This window comes from Microtus oregoni, unplaced genomic scaffold (genome assembly GCF_018167655.1).
Source record: "Microtus oregoni isolate MIOR12 unplaced genomic scaffold, Mior012 000003F_ref0000135, whole genome shotgun sequence".
Lineage (NCBI taxonomy): Eukaryota > Metazoa > Chordata > Mammalia > Rodentia > Cricetidae > Microtus > Microtus oregoni.
This window is the reverse complement of record NW_024543062.1, coordinates 30,047,773-30,056,715: the sequence shown is the minus strand read 5'-3', so window position 1 is coordinate 30,056,715 and position 8,943 is coordinate 30,047,773.

Genomic DNA, 8,943 nt, shown 5'->3' with positions numbered 1-8,943 from the left:
CCCCAAAGCTGGTCATGACTATTCTCATGGGCAGAGTCAAAGGAATACCGCCGGAGCTGGGTGAGTTGGGCTTTCAGGGTTCTCAGTACAGTGGCATGGGCAGGCCGAGTCGAGATGAGGTGATGTCTCTGTCCTGTTCTCTGGGATCCAGAAGACACCTGAGAGGAGGGAGCAGAGAACAGAGAGGAGGAAAACTGACTCCTTTGCCCGCTCTCTCCCCCCCCCCCCGTACAGATTCATGTGTGCATGTGTGTGTGCTACCCCATCCTGCTCTCTGTACACATCCGTGTGTGCATGTGTGTGTGCTACCCCATCCTACTCTCTGTACACATCCGTGTGTGCATGTGTGTGCCTCCCCATCCTGCTCTCTGTACACATCCGTGTGTGCATATGTGTGTGCTACCCCATCCTGCTCTCTGTACACATCCGTGTGTGCATATGTGTGTGCTACCCCATCCTGCTCTCTGTACACATCCGTGTGTGCATGTGTGTGCCTCCCCATCCTGCTCTCTGTACAAATCCATGTGCGCATGTGTGTGTGCCACCCCATCCTGCTCTCTGTACACATCCGTGTGCGCATGTGTGTGTGCCTCCCCATCCTGCTCTCAGTACACATCCCTGTGTGCATGTGTGTGTGCTACCCCATCCTGCTCTCTGTACACATCCCTGTGTGCATGTGTGTGTGCTACCCCATCCTGCTCTCTGTACAGATTCGTGTGTGCATGTGTGTGTGCTACCCCATCCTGCTCTCTGTACAGATTTGTGTGTGCATGTGTGTGTGCCTCCCCATCCTGCTCTCTGTTCACATACGTGTGTGCATGTGTGTGCCTCCCCATCCTGCTCTCTATTCACATCTGTTTGTGCATGTGTGTGTGCCTCCCCATTCTGCTCTCTGTACACATCCTTGTGCGCATATGTGTGTGTGCCTCCCATCCTGCTCTTTCTCTACTTGAAATAGCAATGCCGGGGATTGGTCCTCTTTCTTCTAGTTCCTCCTTTGTTCAACTTCAAGCCCTCATGTGGAGCTTTCCAGAGTCTCAGGGGAGACAGAGACAAGACTTTGAGGGGTCAGCAAAACTCATCTGGGTTTCCGGAAGTAAGTAAGGGGTGGGCAGTCTATGGCTCCTGGGGCAGTGCAGTTCTGAGGCAGCCCCCCAAGAGGTACGCCATCAGGGCGAGCACACACAGACTGGACCATAGCAAGAGTCTCCAGCTGAAACAAGGAGGCAACTGGGATCTCAGGGGCTGGGGTGGACACATAGCTGAGGACCTCCTGGAGGGGGGCACTGAGGGTCGCATAGGCAAAACAACATATATCTGAGAGAGTACCAGTCTCTGGGGATCCTCATAAGTGGTAGAGAAGCACACCCCCCATAATCAAAGTAGAATTTAAACAAAACTACACCAACTAAAATAAAACGAAAGCATTCCTTGCTCCTCACACCCCAGAACGCCCATGCTGCAGCCTGGGAGACGTTCCCACCCATCCTGGAACACTCCATCTCATTCTGCATTTCTCTGTGCCTCTCAGTCCCTCCCGCCTTTACTATTCCCATTCTGGGAAGCTGAGACTTCCGGGGGCTCCGGGGGCAGGGGGTTGAAGAGTGGTGGGCCTTTTGATTCAATTATCGTCAAATGTAAAAGTAAACTGAGGCCTGGAGAGCTGAGGCCCAAAGTCAAGGTCAATCATCAAGGACGTGGCTAGGCTGGGACTTGAACCCAGCCTCCCATCACATCAACACCACGGTTTCTCATCTGTCTCCATAGCAACCTTAACAATGACTCTGCAGATTTTGTTGGTCCAATGGAGGACACCACTGTGACCCAGAGCTGCCTGAGGAGCCCTCCTTCTTGCTCTGCGTGGCATTCTGGGTGTAACACCCCTGGCATCTAGAGGGCTGTCTTGAACAGGATGCTAAGACCCACCAAGGACAGGCACACTGTCGCCGGGGAGCTGCAGTCTCCTGTACCTCATGTTCCTCTCCTCTCTTCCTGGGTCTCTGCCTTCCTTCACTGTGGTGCTCTGGCTCTTGCTGTGGCTGTGCTTTCTACCCACCTTGTGTTGTTGAAGAGAATAATTCACCACACAGGAAACAGGAAAGCCCTAAGATGTGCTCAGGGGCTGGGAGAAGACACTGAAATGGGATGGGACCACAGAGGGCCATTCTGCTTCGAACGGAAGCATCTTTCAGTAGCCCACAGGGGTAGCCACTAGGAGACGGGGGACAGGCCAGGAATGGCTCAGAAAGACTTCTTATTCTCTTCCTTGGCATCTCCATGCCCAAAGGACACTGGACAGATGCCTCAATTAACCCCAATTAACATGGTGGCTTTTCCGAAACCATTCTTCTTTTTTTGTTGTTGTTGTTTTGTTTGGGGTTTTTTTTCTTTGTTTGTTTTGGTTTTTGAGACAGGGTTTCTCTGTAGTTTTGGGGCTTGTCCTGGAACTAGCTCTTGTAGACCAGGCTTGCCTCAAATTCACAGAGATCTGCCTGCCTCTGCCTCCTGAGTGCTGGGATTAAAGGCCTGCGCCACCACCGCCTGGCAACCACTCTTCTATCTATATGAGAAACAGCTCTTTCTCATGGATCTCAAATTTGACCCTGTGAGTTTGAAGTTTCAAAGGAGTTTTAGTTGCTTTGCTTTGAGAAAGGGTCTCCTGTGTAGTACAGGCTGGCTCTGTAAGTAGCCAAAGATGACTTTAAACCCTTGATCTTCCTGCCCCTACATCCTAAATCCTGGGACTACAAGTCTAGACTTCCTGTTTTTTGATAGTTGTCTTCCAAGATTTGGGGGAGGGGATTGCCCAGTACCTGTCTAATTTTGAGTTTGAATCATCTGGCATTCTCTGTGTGCCTGCAACTCCCCCACTGGGATACAGAAGGCAGGAGGATTGCAAGTTCCATGAGGGGCCAACCTAGCCTCAGTGATAAGTTCCACAGTCATCAGTCAGAGACTGCCTCGAAAAATAAGGTAGAATGGCCTCCACATAGACACATACATATCATCCACCCTTGTGAGCACACACAGTGTGGGGAGAGAGAGATGGAGGGGAGAGAATTTCCTTCCGAGATTGTTAACCTCACAAGATCTAGAGCCACACAGGAGACAAACCTCCAGCCGTGTCTTTGAGGGGCTTTCTTGGTTGAGTTAGCTGATGTGGAAAGATTCACCCCAAATGTGGGCAGCATCACCCCACGAGCTGGGGTCCTGAACTAAATCCAGAGGAGAAAATGAGCTGAGCACCGGCGTTCCCCTCCCTCTCTCTCTCTCTCTCTCTCTCTCTCTCTCTCTCTCTCTCTCTCTGTTTCCTGATTGTGGATGTCATGTGACCGGCTGCACCTGTGCATCCTTCCTCATAATAGTGGGCTTCACCCTCAAACGGTGAGCTGTGAGCTGAAATAAATCCTTCCTTGCTTCTTCTTCTTCTCTTTTTCTTTTCAAGACAGGTTTTCTGTAGTTTTGGAGCCCCTCTTGGGACTCACCATGTAGACCAGGCTGACCTCAAACTCACAGAGATCCACCTGCCTCTGCCTCTGGAGTACTGGGGTTAAAGGCATGTACCAACTCTACCTGGCAAATCCTTCCTTCTTAAATTGTTTGTTTTTTGTTTTGGCTTGTTTTGGTTTGGTTTAGTTTGGTTTGGTTTTTTTCAAGACAGTGTTTCTCTGTGTAGCCTGGGCTGTCCTGGAATTCACCATATCGACTAGGCTGGCCTCAACCTCAGAGATTCACCTGCCTCTGCCTCCTAAGCACTGGGATTAAATGTGTTTGCCACCACACGGGGCCAAACCCTTCCTTCTGAGTTGCTTCCTGTCAGTATTTGCTCACAATACCAGGAAAGCTACAGGAGCTGAAGGACACCCGCAGAGACCCCCGCGGCTCATAGATAGAAGATGCCATCTTGTTAAATTGGCACATCGGCACACAGCTCAAGGCTGGCCCTCACAAAATCCCCGTGACACTTCTTGCAGAAATGAACAAACATATCCTAAAATTCAAGCGGAACTTCAAAGGACCTCCACAAACGCCAAAACAATATTTCAAATAAAGAAGAGAAGAAACGGGACCTCTATATGACCCCTTCCAAGGCCCAAGCAACATCAGAGGAGAAGGAGCACAAAGAATTTAAGAGCTGGAGACAGCAGGGCCAGGGAAAGCCAGCTTTGGGGCCTGGTGGGGCTGCTACACAGTTGAAGTCACAGCGGTTGTGATTATCCACACAAGGCCTGCACAAGACTGAGTCCATTGACATCCTGTAATGGAAGGGATGAGGGGCTCATGAGGCTACACCCCTTTATGAGGATATCTTTGCAGCTAATGGCTGATGGGGAAGGGGAGCAATCTTTTTCAGTGATGAAGGCATCGGTAAGGTACCCATGCTCCTGTAAGTAACCCTAATGAAACACATGAGAGAGACAGACAGACAGGGACACAGAGAGAGGGAGAGAGAGAGAGAGAGAGAGAGAGAGAGAGAGAGAGAGAGAAAGCAGGGAAGGCCCCTCGACTGAGCCCGCAGAAGGGAATGGCATTGTAAGTGGGAGTGAGAAGATGGGTTACTTGAAAGCAAGCTCATTTTAAATGACATTTAACTTATTTAACAATATGATCCAATTAGCATATTTTACATCGCGTTCCGATTAGCATATTTTACATTATGTTCCAATTAATTACCAGCTCTTCAACAAGACTAAATCAAGCATTCATTTTCTTTTTCCCACTAGAGTTATGTCGTTCACTTGAGACACTCTCCACATCTCTCAGGGCAGGAGGACATTTAAAGACAGCCTCACCACAATGGTCAGCTCTCTGGGGATGGCTTTTGCATCCTGTGGCCTTTTGCTTCCCGAGGATGCCATATGGAACACTGGGGACCCCCTGGACTCTCGGAAATATCATGCCAAGCTCCATGCTATGTGGGATCCTAAGAGTATTAAGATGTCACACCAAGCATCAAGGCCATAGCGTTCCTGATCCAAGGGTCATTGTGTGACTCCCCAAGTCTCACATCCAAGAAGCTGGTCCTGGCAAAGACCAGTGACTTCTAAGTACCTGGAAACATATGGGACAGGGAGAGAAAAGAGAAGCAGCAAGAAGATGATTCTAGGGCACCAACAGAGCTCATGCAACTGAGTCACCAAGACTTTGTCACCCCCAAAGCCTCCCTTTTGACACATCTCACTATAGAACCCAGTCACTCCACAGGACTGTGTCCAGCCCCCTCCACAAATGGCCTGACTCTGCACTGGGTCTCAGTGCTGAGCAGTGGAGTTGGGAGGGAGGTCTCCTGGGATGGGGGAGGGATTCAAAAACATGTATTTTCCTAAGGAAGGGGCAACCTTGGCCACCCCACCCCAGTTCTCTTGCTTGGCCATGAACATCTATATGTGTTATTTCAGCAAGATGAACAAACATGACACCCAAAAGTCAGCATGCTGGCTAAATACAGCTGTCCGGTAACACAAACGCTGGTCTACCATGGCATTATGAATGATGAGCATAACCGGGCATCAACTGGCACTCACCTACTTCCAAGCTCTCGGTACCTGAGGAAGCATACACCTGCCTAGATAAATAAGGCGGAGAATGACTGAGAACCTGACACCAATCTCTGGCCTCCATGTGCTAACGCACACACATGGACACACACACATATCTTCCCATCAACAGGTATACGTATACCCATGCCACACAAATGAAAAACAAAAAACAGAAAATAACTGGAAATACCACATTTAAAGAGATAGCAGCTTGAAGTGTCAGGTAATAGAAGCCATAGAAAGGGACGTGAAGGGTTTGCTAAAGGAGGAAGTAGCAATCCAAAGAGGCATGAAGCAGCAGCCAGAGAGCATGAGTTGGACATGGCTGAAGAGAGAGTTAGCTGATTGGAAAGTGGACTAGGAGAAATCGATTAGAGCAAGCATGGACAGTCCACCTTCCCCCCAGGTCCCCTCCCTCGCCTTTCCTGCCCTCCTCCAGTGCCACCCTTATTCCTTGCTTCTCTCTCATCCCTCCTCCCTTCTTCCCTTAGATCCACATTTCTTCTTCCATCTCTTTTTTTCCCAATCCTTGTGTCAACTTTTTCATTTTGGTTGTTTTTATCTTTTTAACAGCCTGACCCAAGCTAGAGTCATTTAGGAAGAGAGAATGACAGATGAGAAAAGGCTCCCATCAGACTGGCTGCAAGCTAACCTGTGGGGGCTCTGTCTTGTGATTGATGGAAAGGGCCCAGTCCATTGTGGGTAGTGACATCCCTGGGCCAGTGGTCCTGGGTTCTATAAAAAAGCAGGCTGAGCTGAGGAGCAAGTCAGTAAGCAGCACCCTCCACGGCCTCTGCATCAGCTCCTGCCTCCAGGTCCCTGCCCTGACTTCCCTCAGTGACGAAGTGTGATGTGGAACAGTGGGCTGAAACAAACCCTTTCCTTCCTCAAGTTGACTTTGGTTTATGGTGTTTGTCACAGTGATAGTAACCCTAAGTAAGGCAATCCCAGATGAGGAACCCCAGCATGAAGGTTTTCCAGGCTTCTCACATCCCCACCAAATCACCTCGCCCATCTCATCTGACTTTGGCCCAGCTCCAGCACCTGCTGCATCCAGAACCGTAGCTGAAGGTCCTGGGGTTGGGTCAGTATACATTGTCTGCCTAGATTTGGGGCACAGCAGCTGCCTCCTCATCCCTCCCCAACATTTCCTCCCTCACAGCACACACCCTCCTATGCTGGCTTCCATCAGCCCAATTACAACCCAAGGCTCACTTCCAAAAGGAGGCCATCAGGGTCTGATGCAGAGGATGGCTCCACCCCCCACCTCCCCAACCCCCATCCTACCTCCTCCACTGGCTGTAGAGCCCCAGGAGGGTGAGAAAGAGGAGCCTGCCCACATCCTTAGTCCCAGAGCAAGGCAGGAAGCCAGCCATATTGAGTGTAGCCTTCAGGGTTGGTCTGTTCCCGAGAGAATCCTTTTGTTTCATCTCGTTGTCTTGTTGAGACTATTGTCTTAAACACTCTGGAACATTCAGGCCCTGAAGTTCAGGGCCAGAAGAGAGCAAGGCAATCTGGTGGATGGTAAATGACAGAATGTCCTCTCTTCAATAGTAAAGTGTTTTTTCAAACCTGGTTTTATCAAGGTTATTAGCAATTAGCTAGTGTTTTTCAGAACTCAACATTGGTGAAACAACTGAGTCCTCACACTCTAAGAAATGTGAGTTAATATCACCGTGTGTTACAGGTGAGAAAACAGGTTCAGAGAACTAAAGCAGCTTGTCTAAAGTCACACAGCAACTCAGAGTTAAAGCCTCATTTAACTGGGACAGCAGGACCCCAGGGCCCATGGTCTCATCTCTTGCCTGAAAGTGGTGTATTCATTGCTTTATTATGGCCAAATGCCTGGCAGAAGCAGCTTACAGAAGGTGGGGTCCACTTCTGGCTCACAGTCTGAGAGGACACAGTTCGTCATGATGGGGAAAGCATGACTGAGCTCACAGTGGTGGAAACAAGAGGCTGAGGTTCTCACCTCTAAGTGGAGAGCCCAGGCTGGAAGTGGGTTCAGGTTACAGCTCTACCTCCAGGGCTCAGGGCAGAATGGCCCAGTTGATAATGTGCTTACCTAGCAAACATGACAGCCTGAGTCTGATCCCCAGAACCCATATTTAAAACAAAAAGTAAACCGGGCGGTAGTGGCTCATGCCTTTAATCCCAGCACTCTGGAGGTAGAGGCAGGTGGATCTCTGTGAGTTCCAGGCCAGCCAAGGCTACACAGAGAAACCTTGTCTTGAAAAAACAAAAAATAAATAAATAAAAATAAACAAAAATCATGCCCGGAGGCTCACACTGGTGATCCCAGCGTGGAGTTGGTGGAGACAGAATGATCTCCTAGTACTGATCAGCCAGCCTAATCTACTTGGGGAGCCTCACACCAGTGAGAGGACCTGTCTCTAAAAGCAAGGTGAACAGTTCTAGAGGAACAGCACCTCAGGTGACCTCTGACCTCCACATGCATGCACATTCACACACATCTGCACATGCACACACAGCACTAAGGCCCACCTCCAATGGCCCACTCAAAGCCACACCTCCCACTTCGATGCTTCCACAGCCTCCCAAAGTAATGCCACTCACTAAAGACCAACTGTTCAAACACAGGTGCCTGCACATCTTAAGTGCTGGGGCCCATGGACCCCCAGACCCTGAATTTCATGTGACCCCTTTGCCTGCCAGAGTAAACAACTTGCTATTCCCGCAGATGCTCTGAGCACGACACAGGGGAATGGTTTCTGGTGGCTGGAAGTCCCTGAGTGCTAGGGCGTGGCCATTGCTCAGAGAAGGCACTCTATAAGCTGCCCTGGAACCGATCAAGTTGGCATTCTTGGGGAATTCAAGGATGACCCATGTCTGTGTGTGTGTGTGTATATGTGTGTGTGTGTGTGTGTGTGTGTGTGTATATGTGTGTGTGTGTGTGCACATGTGTGTGTTTCAATCTCCAGCCCCTTGCGTCCCCTTGGTACGCAAACCGTACCATGTGCATAGTGTGTAGTGTAAGAACAGGAGCCATGGTACACTTAATAAACAAGTAGAGCTGGAGAGACAGCTCAGTGTTTAACAGCACTGGCTGCTCTTACAGGGGACCCAGGTTCAGTTCCCAGCACCCACATGGCAGCTCAAACTGTCTGTAACTTCAACTCCGGAGGAGGATCTGACGCCCTCTTCTGGCCTTTACAGGTACTGCATGAATGTGGCGCACAAACATGCAAGCAAACACTCATACACATAAAATAAAAATGAATATATCGTTTTTTAAAAATATATACAGGCGAGCATGGGAGTCTCTGAAAAGCTGCCGTTGAGGCATGCGAGGCCCACAGGGGTTCACTTTTTGCAGCCACGTGAAACAGGTGATAGGAAGGGCAGGGAACGGCAAGCTACTCGGCTTGGAACCTGTAGCTGA